The sequence below is a fragment of the Bombus terrestris genome, chromosome 12 (genome assembly GCF_910591885.1).
Source record: "Bombus terrestris chromosome 12, iyBomTerr1.2, whole genome shotgun sequence".
Classification (NCBI taxonomy): Eukaryota; Metazoa; Arthropoda; class Insecta; order Hymenoptera; family Apidae; genus Bombus; species Bombus terrestris.
Window position 1 is genome coordinate 5,987,248 of NC_063280.1, and position 23,831 is coordinate 6,011,078.

Sequence of the window (23,831 nt, forward strand, 5' to 3'; positions counted from 1 at the left end):
ACGTTTTAATCCCTTTCCACTTGCACCGGCTCGGTAATTAAACGCGGCTCTCGAGATTTCAATCACCGCAACGATTTTCCTCCGTCGAATTTCTTGTCGACGATTTCAATTTATTAATAAATCCTTCTCCTTTTCCGCGAAACGATTTAATCGTAAAAACTCGTACGTCGAGTACATGCGCGCAAGAGGTCAACGATCCGAGCTGGCATAAAAGCGTTAGATTTTTGCGCAAAAGCCCACAGATTCGTCGATAGCGCAGTCACCTTTGCGCTTTAAGGAATTTCTGTCAACTGCAAGAAAATAACGGGACGTAAACTAGTAACAATACCCGTCCCCCCTTGCGGCCGCCACGGCGTGCACGTATTATGCGAGCATTAACTGTTCGACGATGCGGCGGCAGCGTGGTCTTCTCCCGAAGTCTACGAGAACATCGCTGTCGAACGGGCCAGCGTTGCCACGGGGAACGGAGAGACGATGGAACGATAGAAAGAAAGAGACGAAGGGGACGAGGGGGTGAATTATTGCCCGAAGATTTCGCGATCGCTTCCGATAGTCGTGGATTCCATCGTGGCTATCGTGGCTGGTCGGTTGCCTCGTCGCCTGCCTTTGGTAGCCGTGGAATCTTTCGTCGTTTGATTGCTTGTCGGATTTTCCTGGCCGATGCCAAGAGGACGATAGGGATAGGCTCGTTAGAGATACGTTGATGCTCGAATATATTGCAGGATTCGAGTGATTTAACGGCTACACCGGTTGGATAAACCGACACGTTTCGTCGTGGAAGACATTCCTCCCTCCTGCATAGGATGTCGTATCAGATAGCGTGGGATTTTGGTAGACAGCCACCTGCTGGGTGTCTCGTTGGATGCTAATTAAAGGAGATTTTGCGAATGCATAAATTTGCTAAGAAATGATTAATTCGTTAACTCCATAAACGATAGCTCGCGTCGAATTGTTTCTCGTTAATGGTAGTAGCGAGTGCAACGACCTTTCGTGCCGATGGAAATAGTTTACAATATTTTAATTTGAATTTCGACTGAATTGAATTTCGTCGGTATATTCGATGCAGGAGCAAACGTGATTTCGTACGCGCAATTTGGACGCGTTCTCGATGATTCGTCGAGTCGAACGGATAATAGCGATAATAGCGATGCAGTTGGATCTCGAATTCAACAGAAATGTGAAAACTGGGACAGGTGGAAAAGTAGGATCGACGAAGGAGTCATCCTCCGTTCTTGCGCGTCGAACGGAATTTATGACACTCGAACGGTTCCACGATCGCACGGGGTATGATTTCACGTGGCTGGAAATCACCAGTCAGCACCTACATCTTTCTGATTTCTAATTTCGATTTCCCATCGGATCTGGGTAAATAGGCAAATAGCCGCCCACGCGATACCCATGGATGTACACGTCGATTCCGTGTTTCGTCGTTCTTCGTCCGCTCTTATCAAATCTATCGTAAAATTTGTACTCGATCGTCTAGAAAACCAATAATCATATTCACCTATGGCTCGTAAACAATCCGCGTACATAGAAAAATCAGGCAATAAACCTCACTCTTCGTATCCCTTTCCATTTGTGTAGTTCGATAGTCGTCGTCCTCTATCCATAAATTACATCGCGTCATTACGTATACCGATGAACAGACCGGATTTTCCCGTAACGTATCGATTTTCCACTGTCCATAAAAGCTATCTAAAGGAGCCCGCACACAATCAAGAAGCATTGCTGACAGAAAGATCGACCGTGTGGCGGCAACTAGTAGCCGCGGTATCGATCGAGCAGTATCTCGGATCCAGGACGAACGTCGGTCGATCGTTTGGAACGTGGGCTGGGCTGGGCTACCTTCGTGAAGTGGACACTCCCGGATCTTTGAGTTCTCTCCGAAGAAGGTGTCGTCACCGGTCGCTCCTCCGTCTGCGTGCTCTTCTCCGAATTACGTAACCTCCAGCGTACGTACGTGCACGAGTTGGCTGTATATAAGCGCGATTGACGCAGGCTTTAGGGAAGAGAAGGGAACGGGGACGCGACGAGGCTGAAAGAGGGGAAACGCGCGTACACGCTTCGCACGGGCGCGCGCGTTCGTGCTGTTACGTACCGCACCTTCGTCACGAAGAACGAATAAACGAACGTACGGACGGACGTATGGCGCATCGTTGCGTTCTAAATCGACGGACGTCGGTGCATTACGTCGGCGCAAGCCGTGCATCTGCCGACCATTCAGGCCTTTGTCTCCCGCTAACGTGGGCGTTGCGGAATATCTATTGTCGGTCCCGTCTCTATGTGGTTGCGCTCGCGAGCGAGCTAAGCGACCGCGGCGCGCCGCTTCGAAAGCGTTTGCATGATGCTCACGATGCATCATCCCGCTGGAAGATCCAGCGAACACGCCGGTCGCGATAACGGGAAGGGTAATATGTTCGACGGACGTGTGAAACGTGGAACGTCCTGTAAACTCCCATTTGAAATTCTAATTGGGGAGGCTTCTAATCTGCGCGGATCGCTTCGCTTTGTTCCACGCTTTCGTAATATTTCGGTGGTTATTGTAGAAAACCAGTCGAGATATCGTAGGCAGATATTGTCGTTGGAAATCAAGAATCTAGATAAGAATTTTAGATTGATATATACAACGTCGCTGTCCTTTAACTCTTTAAATTGTGAACACGGTTATAACGATGTTGTATCCAGCTTCGCTGTTCTATTTTTGCGTTTCGAGATGGCGATTTATAAAGATCTAAATTAAAAAAAAAGAAAAAAATACATGTACATAATATTCAAAGATTCAATTTCTAGTTCTACCTCGAATAGTTTTAAAACGCGCGAAGGAACAACGGAAATGGGATTCGTGGGTAAAATCGGGACGACGATCTTGATCTGGTCGAAAGCGATACGTTACCGAGCGTGAACTGCGCGGCTCGCACAAAACGGCCAACATTTTGGAATCCCACGGTGTAGTCGTTGGCAAAGCACGGATCGCTTTTAGTGGCCTACCCATTCCACGTTTTCGCCAATGGCATTTTAATCGAGCGTCGGACAGCTGGAGATCCCGGGTCTTCCTCTGACCCCTCATCCGTGTCGCCACCCTGCCAGAACCAACGCATTCTTCTTCATCGTTTCGCGTGACTCGTGGCTGCGAGTTTTACGTCTACGAATTTACATGTCGGCCAGCCTGCCGCAACGAGCATCGCACGAGGTGTGGCCACACCGACACACTCTCCAACGCGCGCGCGTGCACGTACGATCAGCATGTCCGGTTTGAAAATACATGCGTAGTCATTTTTTTTCGAATATTAAAAGAGTTGTTTTACTTTAGAAGAAGAAATACGGCGTTGAGTTTTATTTACGAGACGTTTGGCGATAAAGATTTAAATTAAACTTCGATCCCAAAATCCAGGTTTTTTTTAGTGGGAGCAGACGCTTTTTATTACAGTGATTTTATTATTAAATTTAGATGGGCTCGAACGATTGATTTGAATCGATTAAACGAATCAAATTCTGTTTTATCGTTACAACCAGATATGGTACCTGACGAACTGTACACGCCTATGTCGCTTATACGCGGTTAAGTTTCGCACGTGTAAGAATTGTTTGCTTGTTAAGTCGTCGCATATATTTTCAAACGTTAACGCACACAGAAACGCGGCTATCTCAGCTCCCTCCGTTTCTTTCTCACGGACGTGTACGCGCTCGAGCAAACGCGAGACTAACGCGCGTTGCCCGCTTTACAAGAAGAGCCAGGAGGAGGGTTCCGGCGCAAAACACGTCCGAACGAGGCGCGTCTCGTTCGATTGTGCCTCCACAGACGGAATTGCTTTGTCGAGGCACTCCGGTGGCTTTTGTCGAAGGCATAACTCCGACGATTCACACGCGGCCCACGGATTCTCGATCGATGATGATCTTTCCTGTTTGGTCGCCCGCTCGCGCGCATACCTGCACGTGGATGTTTGCAAGACTGTGTGTTTGCACGATCGCGTTTACTTTCCTCGTCGATCATAGTCCATTCGATGGACCAACAGGTGGGCCTTGTTCGATCTTTTTTCTTGTTCCCCTTTTCTACATTTTCGCGTTCCTAGGCTTTCCTCGTTGCTTTGTACGTTTTACGTGCATGTATAAGGTGTTTGTGAAACAACTTATCACCGGTAATAATAACTAGATTCGAAATTAGTTCGTCAAATTTTTGTCGCGACCGCTGCGTACGAAACTCTTTCTCTCGATCCTCCTTCTCCTGCTCCGAGTTTCGTTTAATTCCGAAGAGACAGTCCTAGGAAACTCATGGTCACGTCCACTCGAAATCTTGCGCAGTCACACTCTCCATTCACACGATGATCTCAAGAACTCTTCAGTCACACCCAACTTTCTATCAGCGTATTTCGTTATCAAGCATTTTTCACCGTTCGAGAATTATTTGACAAATCCTAACGACTCGAAAGGCATTGCATCCTGATTTTCTTCCGTGTTTTACGTTCCTTCGATACCTATCGCGTTTTACTAAAATTTCCTTGATCCGAGTAATCTTCCACTAAAGCCGGAGACACCCACGACCACTTTCTACTCTACTCAGACTCTAATCTCGCATCTTTTGTCGCTAAATCCCCAACCGTTACAAACCTCGCGTTATTTCTTCGATCGGAGTCAACGAAGCCTCGTCGGCCCTTTCTAGCAAACAAGTACCTCGTTCCATTGCGAAGAGGATCGACAATCATCCCTTACGGTGTTGCACGGTAAATCACAGCTCAGCTGCGAAACATCGCGAAGATGTATGACGCGAGATTGTAGATGTGTTTCCATTGTACGGTCCCCCGAGATACGCGAGATGCGCGCGGTGTGTTCTGAAATCGTTGACGCGCTTCGCCGCATCCTTCATCCGTGTTTTTCTCGGGCGGCCACCACCGGTAAATTCGATTGGCGAACCGGAGGCGAGCCGCATCTGGTCGACGGGGCGCAGCCTGTTTCTTCGCGATCTTAGGCGTGCGCGATTCGTCCCGGTTAGCGGCGTAAGTACTCGTTACCACGAGGAAGAGGAAGGTGCCGCATAAAACGGCAGGATTTTTTCTCGCCCTACGAAATATGTCGAGTCAGTCGCTTGCAGCCTAGCTCAGAGTCGTAACATCTGCCGCCGCTGATTGTTGAGTACCGTACGCGCTAAGCCGCGAACGAATAGAGGCGCCGCGAGTGTTGACCGCGTGTCGTCTTCTTTCACTGCCGCGGGTTTTATTACGTTTCCTCGCTAAATCACACAGTCCGAGCTGGAAGTCGCAGTATCTTTCGAGGTCTATTCTATACGTATACGCCGTGCCAAGCGAATTACACGTTGAAGGGAGAAAGGATCGTAGCACGCAAAAAGTCGAGGCTTGATTTCGCTTGTTCGATTTTGATAGGCGATGCCTCGTTCCAGTCGATTCACGACGTCGCGTCGTCGTGTCATGGATCGTCATCGCGGCGAAAAAGAAAAAAAAAAGAAGAAACAGCTACGTGATTGCCGATTCACCGCTATCCGCGTATAGACACGTTCTGTTTGCCGGGACTCGTCGATTGCTGGTAACGATCGGTCGTGACAAAATATTCTTTCCGACGCGACGTGTGGTTAGCTTTGCTTGGTATTCGCGATGCGATCGATGATGGCGTGAACCACGCACTTTCGCATGTTTGAACGAGTAAATCGAGTGCAAGATCGACGATCGATTATTGGCATTGGATTCGTCGATAAGATGGCAATTGGGACGATACGTTTTTGCTTTGCTCTCTTCTGCTCGTTTTTGCGAGTTTCAGATGGAATCTTCGTGGAATTGTTGATTAAGGGTAATGACGGTAATTTATCATAAGAATGTGGATCGTGTGAAAGAAGTTATTAAGCAGATAAATTAACCTTTAGAGTAGAAGAACCTCGAGATAAAACCAGTTTAATATCAAAGATCGTTTCTCGTGTCGTTATCGAAAAAGCGATCGACGATAAACTTAATTTTCGACGATAAACAAAGTCAACCTCATTTTATCGAGAATTCGCCTTCATCGAGGATATCTCCTCTCCATTTTTAAAACCGTAGCTCTGCTCGGACGTCCATTACAGATTAGAACGAGACGAATCGAGAGGAATGTGATTTATTATCGATGGTTGAAGAGCGGTATCGATCGAAGTGGTACCCCCTGCGTGGTGTACACACGTCATAGCGCTCGTCTCATTCGGCTGAACAACTGCCCTGTCCAGGAACGTCGCTCTCGCGGCTCTAGACTTCGTTCGGATTTACATGGAGCGCCTGCCACTTAGAAATCGTACGGTTACGCACAGGTGGTTCTATTTATACGATCCTGGCGTCTGCACTTTCAGTCTCGTTCGAAGCGACCCAGCCTCTCCAGTTACATTGTGCCTGTTGCGCGAACCAGCGCAACCTCTTCCAACCGATGACGATAGATCGAGTTTAGTTGTTATACCACGATCACGAAATTTGCGTAACAACCGGCTATTTTGCGACGTAGGTCGTTACAAAATTTGATAGATGACGAAATGCTTAACGCATTGCGTACGAAGGATGAGATACTTCGTTCTTCGTGACTTTGAAAAGGTAAAATTGGCAGAGGATGACGAACGACCGGATATCTTTACAAACGATCGCAATGCGTCAAGACTTTACATGGTTCGTATTTATTCTACATATTCATCCCGCGAGGATATATAGAGCGATATTTATTCGGTTATAACTTTATCTAAAAGCGACAGTTAGAAAAATGCATAGATTTTGTTTTAAACTTTGCTCTAAAATCTGTTGAATAAATATCTACATATACGAAGAAGCCATAGATAAGATTTCTGCTACCACTAAATAGGAAGATTACAAGCGTAATGCTTTAATCCCGTGTAGGTAGAATTTTATTTGCTCGCGATTAACACGTTCTCGTACAGAGAATATACTTTGCGCCGAAGTCGCACGATTCGATTTTTAAATTATTTAAAATTTTCTCAGCCTTCATTAACATACTGTTGCGTTACCGTATTTCGCAATGTACTTCATCAATCATACTTATGTCATCAAATTTACAGCACGAATTTATACTAAATCAATAGAACGAGTAAAAACAAAGTTTCCATCTCTCTCGGTGACTCCGCAGCGGACTTTCTACGAGGCTCGATCGCGAGGGATCACAGAGTTCGGTCGAAAACTGGTTTCGTTCTGATTTTAAACGAGAGCGAGACACAATCGTACGGCGATTATGATGTCGTACAATATTGTACAGGTTGGCTATCTTTCGAATTATAGTATAACGATTGATCGCATTAATTGCATCTTCGCGGCAGCGTTGATCCGAAATTCCGACCATGGCACCTTTCCGTTCGTCGATTAATCATCGGCGAGGATACGACGGACTGTAATTAAATATCATCATTCGATTAAACGTAGCTGTGGACGCGGATGTCTGATTCCCGTGTGTTTATCCGACCTCGGCGCGGCCAGGGAAGCCAACAAGCCTGCAATTACTCGAAACCGCACCGGTGCCTCGACGATCGATCCCCAAATTAGGTGATTGACAGTTCTGGACGCCTGTGAAATCCCGGCAACGCGGAGATCCGCCACGCAACCTTCGATTCCTTCATAGGCTGCCACGATGTTTTCGTTCGTTTCGAGGAGCGTTTGATCGAACAGCCGGTTCGTTAAATATTTGTTCGGCGACTGTTCCGCTTAACAGCTGCGTCGATTCTTCGGTCGACTTGGTCCGTGCTCATTGAATAAACGTCAACGCGCGTTCCTCGTTTCTCGGAACGTTTTACTTGATAAACTGATTCGCATAGTTAGCGAGAAGGAGGCCAGCCGAAAAGGCCGTTTCTATTTGGAGAAAACACGAGGCTTTCTATTTTTCATAATCCTCTCAATGAAGCCACCGATGTGCTTTTGCTTACGTGTTTCATTGGCTACGAAAACTATCGTTCGTAATGTTGCGTTCGACGCACGGACCAAGGAAACCATAAAGAAGAACGAAACGATGTGTTCGGCGCGAACAAGCGGATTTCGTGATGGATCCGCCGCGTGATCGACGAGATCCTTTAAAGATTCATGGCCGGACTCTGGGACCGAACGGAACGTACGGGAACTTGGACGTGGGTCGAGACGGTAGTCGAACGAGCCAGCTAATTTTCTCTTTCTTTCTCCGGCGCATCGTGGCTGCCATTCTACAGCCGCTACGCTTTTAATTGAGCCCCGATCGGTACGCTATCATTGAGATCTAAGCGATCCTGGCAATGACCCGGTGACCGTAATGATCACGTAACGATCGACCACCGCGAAGTTAGATGAGATAACGAACCGTGATATCTGGAATCCGACTTCGTGCAACTCTAAGTACCGATTCCACCGAGAATCGAATGGAAGTGGAGGATAGTCTGGTCGCGGCTGTCAGCGTTTCCGTAGATCCTATCTCAAGGCTCGAGATAGTTCCGAGCTTCGAGCCGATCTCTTTCTCGCTCCTTGCCTCGTAGAACGTAGAACGGAATCGATCGAACTCAGGGATCGATCTCTCGCGTCGAGTAGCTCGTAGACGTTGTCGTCGAAATTGATTCCTCGGAGCGACGACGTCCGAACGTGGTGAACGTTCTCCGTGATTCTCGAAATCGTTAATTAATCGACGACCGCGAACCGCTCGATCGGATGCACGCGAACGAATCAATACGGCTATTTGTCAGTGTCGTATCGGATCTACGCTGCTTATTGGCAATATCGGATAACCATCTCGAGGCGTTTAATTATGTCGGTTCGCCGATGTTTCATCCGGACGTCAGCTGTGCACATACGATGCTTACATCGATGAATTCCAGGGTGCTGGTCGTACGTAGTCGCGAGCGTGCGCGCGCGTTGGGCTGTGGCGACGGGCGTCGCTAATGGAACCTGCAATAAGCAGAATAGAAAGCAGACGACACGCGAATTGCGGTCGGAATGAATTCATCGGCTGGGTCGACGAGGAAGAAGAAAGAACGTGGTTATTGGTTCCCCTCCGGTTGGCGATTGGCCGATGTCAGCGGCCGCGGTAGCACCGGCGCACAATTTCTAAATCTCTAAATTACAGGCGGACGTTTATTATCGGAAGAAAGGCACTTAATTTGTACGACCGACTGCTGTTATAAAAGAGAACCGTTCGTTCGTTAAAACGTTCCTGAAGCGGCGTTGCGTGCCTCGTAAATAAAAGGGGAACGGAGGTCGACCATAGCGGAGCACACATTCCGCCCTTGTTCTATGATTATCCTCTCCACTTGTTTCTCGCTCGGATTTCTACGGATATCGTTGGATGGTGATGGTACTTTGGCAATCTCGTAACGTAACGAAGATACTCGTTGATTGGCGACTTTTTAGATACCTCGTTGCCGACAAGCCGATGATTATACCTAATTTATTCCCATTGGATCACCGAGGTATCAAGGTTCTTAATATTTTGCTCCGGTGCGTTTTTTAGAACGTGATCTTACAGGAGCTGTTTTTAAGGTGATTTTAAAGGATAGCGTTATTTATCTTGATCTCGCTTTATTTATTCAGAAGGAAATCCACAGTTTCACCGCGTATATGGTAGAAACTTTTTGTTGGATGGCGCGTATCGATTTACGTTTCGCTATTGCGCCCGTATCGCGATACGTCGAATTATGTAACGTTCCGCGGCCGGTAATCTCTATCGAGAGATCAAAGTTTAAAGTTTAGAAGATCGAGATATTTAATATCTGAAAGTTGTGACTCGATTCGCTCGAATCAAGCCAGTACCAGTATCTACCGCTACTAAATCGTTCTGTCCCGATTTTCGAGTTCAAAAATGACAGCGCAATTTGCAGCTACGTCGTAACTTTATAAGAAACCAGTAGGTGTAATTTCCAGCTAAATTACGATATCTAATATCAGTAAGGTAATCTTCGACGAATTTCTGATAGAAGCTTTACTATACCGGGCCGACTGCTCGCTACTCTCGTTGATTAAATTAAACGGAATTCCAGACTTTAAGCTCTTCCATCTCGTAATCTAAGATACTAACGTAACAAGAAGAACACAGTGTTTCCAACACGCGAAAACGTATTTTCACGCAGCGTTCTTACGATATTAGACCTTGTAACCGAAAGAAGTGGCGCTGTTATGTCGTTAACGGGATACCTCGATGAGAACGGTATTTTTATAGCCGAGGTTATTGGTAATGGTACAGCGTCTCTTCGTTGTACCACTGCGTTGGTCAAGAATAATGTTTGAAAACTCGGCTTCTTACCATTTTCTTTGTCGCGGTTGTTCTGTCGAACAAGTTTTTCTTTCGAGTTAACACGATCGACGTCTGTTTGCGTTCGATCGAGGATACGTACTTCGTACGGAAGCTACTACATATTAGCTACCGTGGTACACGACACGCGTGTACTTTTACCACGTCACTGCCTCGTCTAATGCTTCTATACGCTTTTAGAACAACATTGGGAATAGATCGGATCTTGACGTTGTATTACAGCCGTACGACTATTAGTCTAGCGACAATCGGACCTAGATAAAATAAATATTGAACCGAGTCCACTGATGGAATGCGTTTGAATAAATAGTGGCTCGTTATCGCTCGAACAACTAGCCTCGCGTTATACTGGACTTTTAGCCGAAGCGATTTACGTCGCAGACGTAACGACGTAAACGGAATAGGGTGGTAGCGCGCTGCTGTTTTCGACCGCGTCTTATCGAATTAATCTTCGTCATTCGTCGGTAATCCCGCGATATCCTATTGACCGTGACGGGATATCAGCGGGCAAAGGAACGTAGCCGGCTACGTATTTCAGTTCTAATAATAATGGTTGATTATTTCTATCTTTCCCCTCCTTTTTTTATTTTTTTTTTTTTTTTAATTCCTCTTTCAATTGGCCCGTCTAATGACTCTCATTCGAGTTGGACGACGGAACCACGAGCACACAGAGTCGGACACGCGGTTTCGTTTGATAGGTCGAAGCCTTCTCTATTCGAACCAATCAGTAGTATTCTCGTTAGGTTGATTTATTGTAAAAAAGCGGCGCGACTCGTGTATCCAACGGGCTCGCGTGCTACAACTATCTGTTTTCAACTGATCGTGGACGTGACTTCATTAACATTTGATTGATCAACACACTGGGGAACTACTGGATTATAATTGAATTCCTGGATAGGATAACCGTTAGCGCGACTATTATTCCTCGTCGACGAGTGCGTGTTCTCGATACGCGTCGCGTTTGAAGTTATTACGCGCAAGAAAGGAGTATGTGCGCGCTCGCTAAAAGCGAACAAGAGGTTCATCGACAGAGACAAATAGAAGGTATCGGCGTGCACGCGAGAAAATATTAATAGTACCGTTGTCTAGTAATAGTAGTCTTTATCTCGGCGTCGAAACTAACAACGGCTGATAACCGAGCGTACAGTGATCGGTGGTGGTGGTCTGCAGGCTGGCGATCGATTCTCGAATATATAAGGGCTGGAAGCGAAACACAGGCTTGGGTCGATGTGCATCGCGGAAATTCGCAGGTTGCAGGATTCGTAAAGCTGTCGGCGGCCGACACAAGTCACGATCTTTAAACATTCTCGTCCGCCAGGTAGCAATAACGAGCCGATAGTTCTTATTGGCGTTTCTGCTTCTATCGTTCCCTCTCGGGTTGGCGACGACCGCGGCGAAGCCAACTGTTAACCGTCCTCGGCCCGTTCGCTTCGATTCTCCTCGCAGGCGCTCAAATGTCATTTCCAGTGCGGCACACGCTCATTGTCCGTTCAGCGTCGAGGTTCGTGCTTCCTTATAGAGGATCCCAACTCTTTCTGTGCGGCACCGACACCGACGGTGAAAAACGGCGTTGCAAGGCCGTTTTAATCGGCTTTTCTTAGGATATCGCCGGCGGCCTGCCAGTACAGCGCGGTGCGGAGCGGTGCGGAGCGGCGCGCAGCCAAGTGGATACCACCGGCGCCATATCTATATTCCATCATTAGTTTCGATGCCGCGTAACCGTTTGGAAAAACCGACGTTACCACGTTCGCCGTGAAACGCGCCGATGTTCACCTTTCGATCCAATGATTCTCGTTTCGCGTCTTGTTCTTCCTTCTTCTTTCATTTCCTCTCGTCACCTTTTATTCTTTTATCTCGTTCTTTTATCCGTTGTACGTAAAATGGTCGGGTCTCTCTCCTTTTCTACGTCCAGCTATTCGCATTTATGCACACGGCTACGACCGTTTGTCCCGCTCGAGCGCGCGCTCTCGTCCTTCCTCCTACATACGAACGATTACTGTTTCCTACTCTTTTCATCGCAAGCGACATTTTTGTTTAATCAAACAGGTTCCCGGTGGACTGTGCGCCCGCGAGACGCAGGCTCACGACTTCCTGCAGCCGGACGCTGCCCACCGGATCGTACGGTACATTTGAATGTCAACGTTGAACGGACCGACGACTCTCTCGGCTGTTTTAACTTCTCTAGTTTTACCCGTACCTGTTTCTTTTCTTTCTTTCTTCTTCTTTCTTCTTCTTCTTCACTTTTTTATTTTCGATCTCCTCCCACTGTTTCACCGGCGAAGAAGCTCGCCTCGAGGTGTCCGGATGCGTAGATTCCACCTTTTAACGTTACATCCAGTTTCCACTGGACGATTCCTCTTCTCGGGGATAGTCGACTCGAACGGCTCGAGCGCGTTTGCTTTTTGCCACGCTTTTTTCCTTTCTCTTTCCATCTCCGTCTCGCCTATTCCCCACCGGCTTCGAACGATACCGCGACGTGTAATTACATTACTTTTAGGAGCGTAATCTTCTTGTTCGGCTTTTGATTAGCGTTCTCCGGCCCCTGCCCAATTAGCGATTACACGGCGCCTTAGCGCGTTTCGTGATGCTGTAGGCCAGCTGACGATAATTGGATGGTAATTCAGAAACGCCTAATCCCGGCACATCGAGTCGACGTTTTCGTCGCGTGTAATTAATCAACTGGTTGCGTGACCACTTATCGGTCTTATTGTCGATACTCGGTTACGGTATCCGCGCGTATAACAAGATTATTGTCCCCGCGATCGCCGCGTCTTGATTAACTCCGGCGAACGGCGGCCAATTTGCATGAGAAAAAAAGCTACGTTGTTCGATTTCGATCGTCTGTCGGAGAACCGGAGAACCATTTATCACATTCGGTTCTTTATTTAACGACAGCTCGAGTAAAAACAGAAATTTTTATTCCTGTTTCACATCGGCATGCAAATATTTATGACGTTAAGATTTCATTTTAGAATCTTAACGTTATTATCTCTCTCTCTCTCTCTCTCTCTCCTTGTTCCCTTTCAATTCAAAGATTTCATTTTCTCGCTTTGCAAGTATCTGCTCGCATAAATATCTCGTTCTTTTTATTAACGAAAGATCGAATTATATTATACATTAACGAGGACTTTATTTTTCATTTTTGGTCTCATTAGCTTTTCTAAGGTTAAGTGTCGTGAGACTCGTATTTTTCTTTTTATATATTATTCCCGTTGATCTTGATGATATTTTAATTGTACGTCTTTCGTATGTGACTGAGGATACGAATAATTCAAATACTTGAAGATGATAAGGTTTCCCGAGCGTGTAACCGAGTCAATTCCCGATATTAATGCACGTTCCCACCATGTTATCCGGCTCTTTAATGACAATCGTAGCTCAATCGTAGCGCGTTTAAGGCTAGCCCATTAAACAACGACCAGGTTATTGATCGTTCCTTTAATGTCGCATCGCTCATCGACTGCTTCACCACGCATCGTCGCATTTTTACGTTCCCCGCTCTGCTCTTTTTCCCTACCGGTCGACCGTGGTCGACGAACGGAAATCTATTTCCATGATATCCTCTGATGGCCGTTTAATCATCGCGGGGAAGGAAATTGGCCTGATGGATCGTCGATGCCGCGTCGATTTATCAACGCGAGACGCTCTTGTCGCTGGCACGGCGTCGCGATCAAATGGATCGACGTAATTTCTTTTACAAATTCGCATTACGTATTCGACGAACGTAGACCTCGAGATTCAATATTCTTGCACGATCGGTCAACGTTCATTCACATAATACTATTAGCGAGAAACCTTTAGAAACTCAACACTATTAACATTCGTATAATATTTGTTATCTATTAACACGTGATCCTTACGTGATTCATGATAGTCGTTAGAGGTAAAAGCTTGGATAAAAGCGTTTAGAGTTCAGCATTAGAGTTTAGTATTCGGCGCTTGATATTTTTCAACTAGTTTTATTTTAAATCTTCAAATCGACTATGTTAACAACACATCAACATAATTTAACATTGTGCACGTACGCGGATCTACGACTATAAATCAGGATAGATAACCGTTCCATAAAAGTAGCCAACGGTTCGCCTAATTTCACGCAGAATTTACCATTTGCTTTGGACGTAGCTGCTGTTCGCTATTATCGATTATCCGGTCGATCGTCGATATCAGCTACTACGAGAGGACCGCCTTGGAACGGTAGATCGAATGACTTGCAATCAAATTTGTCGTTCTGTCGGATCGATCGATGGAAAGATCGAAGTAGGGTGGATTTCTTGGAGCAGGAACGCCAAGATATCGTGGAGTCGCTATAGCTCTCTCACGGCTAGGGAAAACTTTCGTTTTCGCACACCTGTTAAAATCAATAAACCGTATGTTGTACCGTTAACGAACCAATAATTAGTCGCGGGGTAATGAAGTTCGCGGCGGGTATCTCGACGGGGATTAAACTCTCGTTGAATTAGTGCCACCACAGGGAAGAGTTTCATAAACACCGGTAGCAGATCGTTCGAAAGCATATCGATGGCTCTGCGTCCTCTCTCTTTCTCTTTCTTTCCCCCTTTTCGCTGTCTTTCTTTCTCTCTCTTTCGTTCCACGGCGCTACATGCATTATGCTTATGAAGTGCCTTCGTGCGTGACTTATTTTCCTAAAGAGGCTTCTGCTCAGCCAACGTGAGACAGTGAATTCATGTATTTACGTTAATACCATCGAGTGAAATTACGTCTGACGTTCAGCCTGTCGCGATCGTATCATTTCGATTCGGTTTCCTGCCGTAACGTTTTTAAATTACGCGATCAGATCGTTTGTTTTGCGAATATCCAATCGATACTTTATTTCTTTTCCGTTTTATATAACGCTATCGGTAAACGTCTCCTTTTTAGATTTGCTGTTCCAAAATAGAAATATCATTCCCATTCGGGTCACACAGCGTAATTTTACAATAAAATACAACGTGTCTGGTTTTCAACGCGACTTTTAATTCACGCCACCCTTCGAATCGTATCACAAGAACTATGATCGAATTAAAAGGTAGATTTCACGGCGAATAAAGTGGCCGGCTCGCAAACGAGCGGCTCGAGCGTGACTGATTTCGAGGCCGAGGCTCGGTATTCTTCTTTCCACGGATGAATCTGGTATGCCACGAGGTATCGTGCCGCATAAAAGGACCTGGGTACACGCCCAGCCGCATCTCACGGGACCAGGGGCCATGGCTATTCATACGTCGGCCGCACCATAATGCGTTGCCCACACGAAGGCCGTCGCGCGAGAACCGACCACGTGTGGGTGAGAAACGCGCGCGCAGGTATTTCGTTCGGCGCTTCCTGCTCGTTTAATCAATGACATCTTTAAGCTGCTAGACGAATGGCAAAACCGAGATGGCGAAACCACGCGTTCGTGTAGCGGGTTGCATCGTCGATCCTCGCCGTGCCCTCCTGCCTCGAAAGTGGATCTCCCTTCCTCGCTAGTCAAACTGCAAATCTTCGACGATGATGAGCCTACTTAGCTGGCCTGAGAGCGATAGTAATTAACACCGAGAAACATAGAAAGAGCGATAAAAAGAGAGAAAGAGAGAGAGAGAGAGAGCGCGAGGGAGAGGAAGACAGGGAGTCTTTAGCGCATGGGATAATTAGGAAATAAAACGTTATTGCGTTGGTTATGTAAGATACGAAAGGGAATAATCTCAAAAGAAATAAGTTCATTCGCGATTCAGCAATCGCAGAATAACGACGGAATCCATCTCAATTTCAGTCACTGTATAAATTTCTGATGCATTAAAACGATATAGTTTTCTCTTTTCATCCGGTGACGGAACAAACGCTGGACAATGATCCCATTGATCCTTTTTGGTCTGTGGAGACAGCGTAGGGCCTGGTGCAATTAGCCGGATGCATCGGTCTAAACAACCGCGACGCGATTCCCTTCGGTGCAACCCCGTCGCGACTTTCACCAACACGTCGCTTCAGTCGCGGCACGTAGCCGCTCACAGATGCACTGAATCTTGCACCATCGCGTATACAGGCGCGTGTACTCGCGCACACGCTCGCATGCGCCCGACACAGGCATCTTTATTGCACGGTATATTCACACTAGGCGTAATATCTCAGCGCGCGGACGGCGCGTATAATCAATGACATCTTTACGAGGAGAGCGATAAGCCGGCAAATTCCACGAGAGCAAACGCATCGTGGAAAACGACGAAACAAGGAACGGTGAAATTTTATAGAAAACTAGTGGGATCGGTCGGAAGGAAAAGAAGGAAGAGAAAAAGATATAGCAACGATGGTTGCAACGGTGCAAAGGGATTACAAATGGAAGGAGCGTCACCGATACCGTGTGACGAAACCGTCGTTGTTGTTTAATTCTTTTATCGGGTGATTTTTACACTCGCGGAAGTTTCAACCGTATCGATGTTACGATCAAAGGATTAATTCGCATGTACGTACGAACTTGTTCGACATCTCCTTCTTTCGTTTCGTCTTATCATACACGACAACGTTCTTGTATAGGTCTTGGAATGGTTTCGCCGTCTGTTCCCTTATTTCTACTCTCGTGGGACCGGAGATCAAGCGGCGATGATGTCACGAGGCGTGTCTCGTATCGCGAAACGTGCGCAGGATTTTTGATCCCGGTATTTTTCTCCTTTTCTGTGTTGTTTCCCTCGTGCCAGTGTTTCGTTTTCATGGCCCTGTTTAACATCGACCACGAACGGTCGATGTCTTGCTTCACCCGCGAGCGAACGTGAACTGCGTTTCACCTGCGACCAGGCCCATTTCGACGGGAACACCGGGCCTCGATCGTTGAATATATTTTTAGGAATGCGGGATTAGGGCAGAAAACGATCGGCCACGGCGAAGTCAATCCACGAATAAATTATTTATTAGGAACTGGCGCGGTGAAAGGTAGAAAGCGCGGTCCATCTCAGTACATAGCAGGGAAAAAACCATACGATTTGTTGCGCAACGCCGTAGCGTGGAAGGATGAAAGTTACCACGCTGGTGGAGTCGATTTTCGCAAAAATAACGCTACGGTCGTTCCTCCGTTCGATTGGCGGCGTGTAACGACCACCGTAGAAGTTCTACGACCTCCTAATTGAATTCAATCCCGGTCGAAAAAGGCTGGAGCCACTGCTGGTTGGCCGCAGATGTCGCGGTAAAAAGCAAATTAACGTCGGAAAGAGTGATACGAAGGTGAGAAAAAGGGTTCGTTCCCGATGGAAATCGAGGGCGAATGGAAACTGCGTTCGCAACGTTATGGGGACGCTCGTCCTTTCCTCGAATTAGCGCTTCCTTCACCGTGTAGTTCTCCGCTTTTATTTCGTCCGTTTCGCTTAACGAGCACCTCTCATCCCAAATAAGGGGACGAACGACCGGTGTCATAAACATTCCCGGCGCTCGAATTGAGCCGTCCGAAGTGGTTCCGTGTTCGATCGCGATTGACAGTTTCGTAAAAAGGCCCGTCCTTGCTGTAACGATACGCTGCAAGATGTATGATTCCGTTTCGAAGAACCGTGCCTCTAATTTGCTCTGCTGTCGTCGAAATGCGGGACGTGGCCGAACCATTTCGTCGGGAATTCGCGAGTAGAATTTCGGAGGAGTCCAGGTTTCTTTCTCCATGTTTCAAGAGGAAGAAGATAAGTTTCGGTGTATCGATTGGGTATCAAGCTTTTTGCTTCCATATGATCGTATAACACCACTTTTAAGGAGCGCATTGCACTGATTTCTTACCTACAAATGGTCCGTAATTTTAATATGAAATACCTCGTAAATTATTTACCATCTAGGTCTGCAACCATATATCAAAACTTTCATAGTAGTAAAGTAGCTTTTACACAGCATCGTATAATCGCTTTTAATTACTCGCATCTATAGCTCGCGCAATTAATTACCACTGCATTTACACCTTGTTAACATTCACCGATGAATAACACTACGAAGGTAACCGAAAGTATCGGCGGTCGAAGGTTAACTTGGAAGAAACTTTGCACGAATCTTATATTATCTCGTTTAATACGCTTGGGCAATTTCTTCGACAATTATATCGAATAATTCACGCGATACGAACGAGGATGAGAATTCGATTGTCGATGGAGGATATAAATCGTGGCGGAGATATAGTACGTTCGGCAGGTTGTGTGAAAGGGCCAATGCAAAAGAAGCGAAACAGGGAAGGTGGCCACGGGGCACGGCCACTCGGTAAATAAGGATAATACCGCGTTCCAAAGGTCCGTGCACCGTGCGCCGCCGGTTAATTTGGTCAGCCTCGATTAGCCCCGTAAGACTTACAGCGGCCAGCAAACTGATTTATCCGCGCTCCGCCGCCGCTACTACTCGCGCGCAACGTTAATGAAGACAGTTGTGCCGTTCAGACACGTAGCTGCCTGGATCACCTTTGCTCGTCTGGCTAAAAAGAAGTCGGGTTACCCTGCGTTTTGCATAATCTGCTCGACGTCAGTTTCGAGCAATCAATAATTGCGGTGCTCTTAATGCGTATGTATTAGACGTGTATGCGTTCGATCAAGTGAATAGTTGCCGAGATTGGTCACGTGCAACGAACTACCAGGTTGGACGTTTTAAATTGAGACTTGTCGTGCTTCGTTTCTTTAAATATGAAGTTCTTCGGCTACTTGCTTGCAGGTTGATTTCTTCCGTTTTATAACAGTTACTTAACGATACATCATCGCGTGAAAAAGTAAGAGAGTTACATTATTCGCAACATTTGTACGAATCCTATTTCAGAAAATCTCGTTCCAAGATATTATCAAATATTTCCATAAGACTGGAATTTCCTGCAAATCTGTTTTCGGTGTCTTTTAAGTAATACACGATGATACATAAAGCAATCGTATCGTTGGAAATTATAAAGAAAATACAGAAAGTACGGTGGTATCACAATATTTGTACGAGTCCAAGAGCTACATTCGTATCGTACATCGATATCCATTTCCTATACGCAATTATCTCGAAACCGATCTTATCACGCAACAAGTTCGGCTATTTTCAACGAATGACGTTATATCGAGCAAGAAATCGAGAGAAAACGTGTTGCAACGTTCAAGGTTACGGATCGATCGCACGTTACCGTGGACAGACTAATTCGTCGTCTCAAAAATTGCTCTATAAACACCCTATCTCTGGTAATGTCTACATCGGCTGTTAACCTAATCTCGCGCGCGTCGAGCTTGCATGGCCGCGGCGCGTACGCCGAGCCGATCGTAATAAAAAGAAACCGTGTATAATATATAATGGGCCTATCTTCGTAATAACTCGTAGTTACTTCGGCCACGGTAGATCTTGCCGATAATTCCAAAGACAGCCATAAGCCGGCCGTTGTGCACATGCTCGCCTCCGATCCTCTAGGAAGGCCAGGACCCGTCGACTAATTTATTCCTCGTGCTCGACCCGAAACTCTTTGTATTTTATAGTGGCAACGTTATCCATCGATGCATCGATTTTTCCCGCGCCAACCATTTGCGGATCTCGCGTCGACGATTTTAATCTCGACTCGATCAAATTGTAGAAGGTGCACGGGAAATTCAAATGTCAAGGCTCAACAACGGTATTTTTCACGGAGAAGATGGATAAGCGAATGGAAATTGGTTGAATTTAAAGTAAAACGAGATAAGTGAGAAACAGATGATAGCAAATCGATCGTCTCTATCTTACGGAAAATTCGTCATTTCAGTGTCAGAGTACATCTCTTTCGTGAACGGAACACTAAAGAACTTAGGATGACTTCTAACTTTCTGTAAGATTTAATTACTGCCTAATTGGCGACCAGCCGCTGATTCAAGAAGAATATTCGTTTCTTCTGTCTTTCTCGTCTCTTCGACGTACACATCCACGCACATCTGACAAATGAAAGAACCCGGTATCAATTTCGCTAGACGACGGCTCATTAAAAGTTATCGATCACTGCTTTGCTAACGTATTATTATATTTATTAGAGGTCATTATCCATATTAAATTTTCTTAATTACGTTTAACCGATCTAATAACGTCTTACGATAATGCGCTAGCCTGTGTTCGATCTTTGCCGCTCTTTTGCATAAATTATCGCGGGGACAGCGACCGGTGTAACTCCGAGCTGGCAATGAATTGATCGCCGGCCATTTTTATCACGAAACATTTGTAGTAATTAAATTAATTCCGCCGGGATTCGTTCGGTCGTGGATTGCCTAACGAATGATTGATGAACGTTATATTCTCATTACCAGTCGCTACTGTGGGAACATATGTACGTATAATATGCAGTATATAAGCTGCTACATATGTTCCTTATATATCTCGAGCGTACCAGCATCATTAAGAACAGTTTACCCGGTCTTTCATTAGTCATCGCAGATTTAATACGTCGTTTGATTTCATCCGTAGAACAGCAGGTTCGCCGTCGTTTCGTTCCTTTTTTAAAAGAGGCTCAGGTATCGTAGATTTTGTACCGAGACAAATCGCGTGAAACGGTACATGGAAAGAGAGACGGATCGATCTCTTTGCTGAATTCTCGTTAAAACGTATTGATTTACAATTCGTTATTGCGTACGCGTCGTCGTACATCGAATGAAGATTGCTCGGGAAACGAATGACGCAAGCTAACCGAAGCATATTACGAAATTTAAGGATTTGCCTTCAATTTTGTCAATAAGTTCTCCATTGGCATATTAACTTTAGGTGTGTGGAATGTTCAAATTGCGGAAAATGTAAGTTTTCAAATTTCTAAATCTTCAAGAATTATAAAAACAAATCTCCAATTCGCAACTGTACCATTTGCAATTACACCGATGATCTTGTTAAACTCTTCCACCTCGGCGTTACGTGGAAATGAATATTATTTGCATATCGTAATTTCAGCAGATTTATTATACCCGTTTGTTGGAAAATCCTAAATCGATCGTAGCCGAGTTCCTTAATTAGAACAGCGAGATTGCAAAGACAGCGCCATTTTTTCGCGTCGTGATACGCATGCCATAACGATTTCATTCTCGTGGCCGAAACTACAAGCGAACCTGCTAGACCCTTGTCCCCAGTCATGAATAACAAATGCACGTAACGACGAGTTTCCTGAAAACGAGAACACTGCCATGGGCGTGTCTCGCGTGACGAGTATCTCTTTTTTGGATCGATTTGCCGGTTCATTTCGCAAGTTCTTCCTATTCCAGACACGATCCGCGATTACAAACATCGAATTATTATCGTGAGCAAACTGCTGCTTATGTCAAATGTCGCGTGCGGTAGATTATTGCCGAATGTTATCGCGTTACCGAGAAAGTACGAATCGATAGTTTGACTAGCCGAACAAATTGAAATGATCTGGTAAGAAAGAAATGCTGATTCGTTGATTCGATCAATCTATTCGCTCTCTTCCTCCAACCCTTCTCCGTTTTAGCCTTAATCTTCAAGTAGTCGATCAATTTCCAATTTTAATGAATCTATTTCCAAAGTAGATCCTCGCCGAGAAGCAACGTCGTCTGATTCTTCAATAATTTTTTACATTTCGCGAGATACGCTGCATTCCTTGTTTATTCAAACATCTTCATCTCGGTCGAGGGTACTTTTGCTTTTACTTCGCTGCATGGAATTGTAACACTAAATAAACGGACGTGAAACCAATCGAAATCTCTAACGTTCTAGATTTCCTTTCTTACGTAAAGATACTTCGTTCCAAATCTATTTTGAAATGCCAGAAACCGATGGATATAGAGCAATGGCAACCGTAACAGCCTACATCGGAAACGTTTTATTTTCTCTTGGCATTGTCCACGATTTGTTAACCGTGCAACGTTACCACTTCATCCAGTTGTCAACCGGATTACGTTATTAGCCGTGTATCGTGTCGCACGACGCGATACCGTTCGTTCGAGGCTGTACGGAAAGGCGGGGGCGGTGGACGCTCGATTTTCATTGCCGATATATGCTCGAGCATTCCCACGTCTCGTCAAGACATTACCTGGAAACAATCGTGCTTTCTCGGTGGTCGAAGCGTCTCGTTGCTGTAAATTTGATCTTCCGCCCGACTGTTTTGTGAATCCGATACCGGCACCGATCCTTCGCGCGAGTACTCGTAGAATACAAAATGCATCTTTTTCGTTGTCGCCCGTGACGACGACTTCTTCTCTTCCACCGAAACAGGTTGCATCGAAGGGTTGAATGGAATCGACGCCAGATCGACAGCGTTCGGTTCGGCGGTTCGATAATTGGGCGATTTCGGTTTTTTACTAAGGATGGAATTGAGATTGGAGAAAAGACTTTCGTTAGCGTGGATCAGACGAGTTTGTTATTAATGTGTCGGGCGAATTAGACGAGTTATTTTCTTGAACATTGAAATATCGGCGGAATTTAGATAATCATGAAAGAGGAAACCTATAACGTTGATACGTGCGCTTCAAGTGCGATTGTTGACAGTGGATTTATAGCCGCGTTTTTGTACGAATTCTGTAGAATAGGATGTCCCTCATTACTGTCGAAACTTGTTTTAAATCTTCTTTTAATCCTGATCCGAGATATTAATCCGTGGCAATAAGAATCGCAATCAGCGATCAGGACGAAAAATTCAAATGCAAGTTTGTGTCCGATGTCGTTCTCGCGTGTGGCACGGCCATAAATCTTGGCAAACGGAGGGAAATACGCAAGTTATTAAGCGCGACAGGCGAATGCCGATGATGATCTTATAATTACTCGGATTACAAAAACATAACGAAGACAAATCGACGAGTCGATTCCTTTGAAGTTATGCTTTCCCTCGAATCATCACGCTTGTAATCCAACAACTTGTTTCCACAAGCTTATCTTCAATATGTTTTAAAAGCAGAGCAATCCTCGTTAACACGAGCTTACGTATAAATAATATATTCTCGCCTTTCGATGAGATTTAACGTAATTCAGGAAATCATTTGGACGCGCAAAAGTGATTTTGCTTCTCGTTCATCGCGTCCACTGATCGTTGGACAATCGAAGACGATCGAGAAAGTCAAATAACATAGGTGCTATAGACAGTGGGCAAGCTCTCGGGTCATTCGAATCTCGTGGGAACTGGTCGTGATTAGTCCACGTCAATAGCAATGCTAGTTATGCTAATTGCGCGAAAGCACTTGGGCCTGCTACCAGCATCGTGCTCTGCAGCAGATAAGCTAGGTACGAAGGTAGTACCTTTGGCTATCGATTTATCGGGCTCACTCCCTCGGAGAGGTTTCAGATCGGCCGCTCTCGATCATTGAAGCGCGATAACTTCGACCGTGGAGCGCGTGAATTTCGTTTCGGATTATAAGGCGATTCAGAAACGGGTATTTTCAACGGTATCCTGTATTTTCTTTCAAATGTTTGAATATTAGATTTGAATATTTGTATTTTAATTAGTACGGAATTTTTAATCTCCTCTGATCTAAAAAGAAAAAAGAAAAAAAAAAAGAAAAATTCTTTCATTTTCACACACTCGGTGGAACAGTAAAATCGAACAAGATCTAACGCGGAACTCGTCTGGCGATACGCGTTCAGCGTAGCAGAAGTTCTAATTACACAGTCGGGTAATTCTAAATTCAGGGAATTAACATCTAGGCAGCCGTTGTTTCATTACATCGAGCCAAATGGAAGCTCATTTTGCAAAATTGATT

General features: G+C 45.6%; 1 protein-coding gene across 6 annotated transcripts in view; it reads left to right on the forward strand.

The window, feature by feature from the left end:
• LOC100643418 (Krueppel-like factor 6) overlaps nt 1–23,831 on the forward strand; it is a 290,325-nt gene that overhangs the window by 90,723 nt on the left and 175,771 nt on the right. The window lies entirely within an intron of this gene.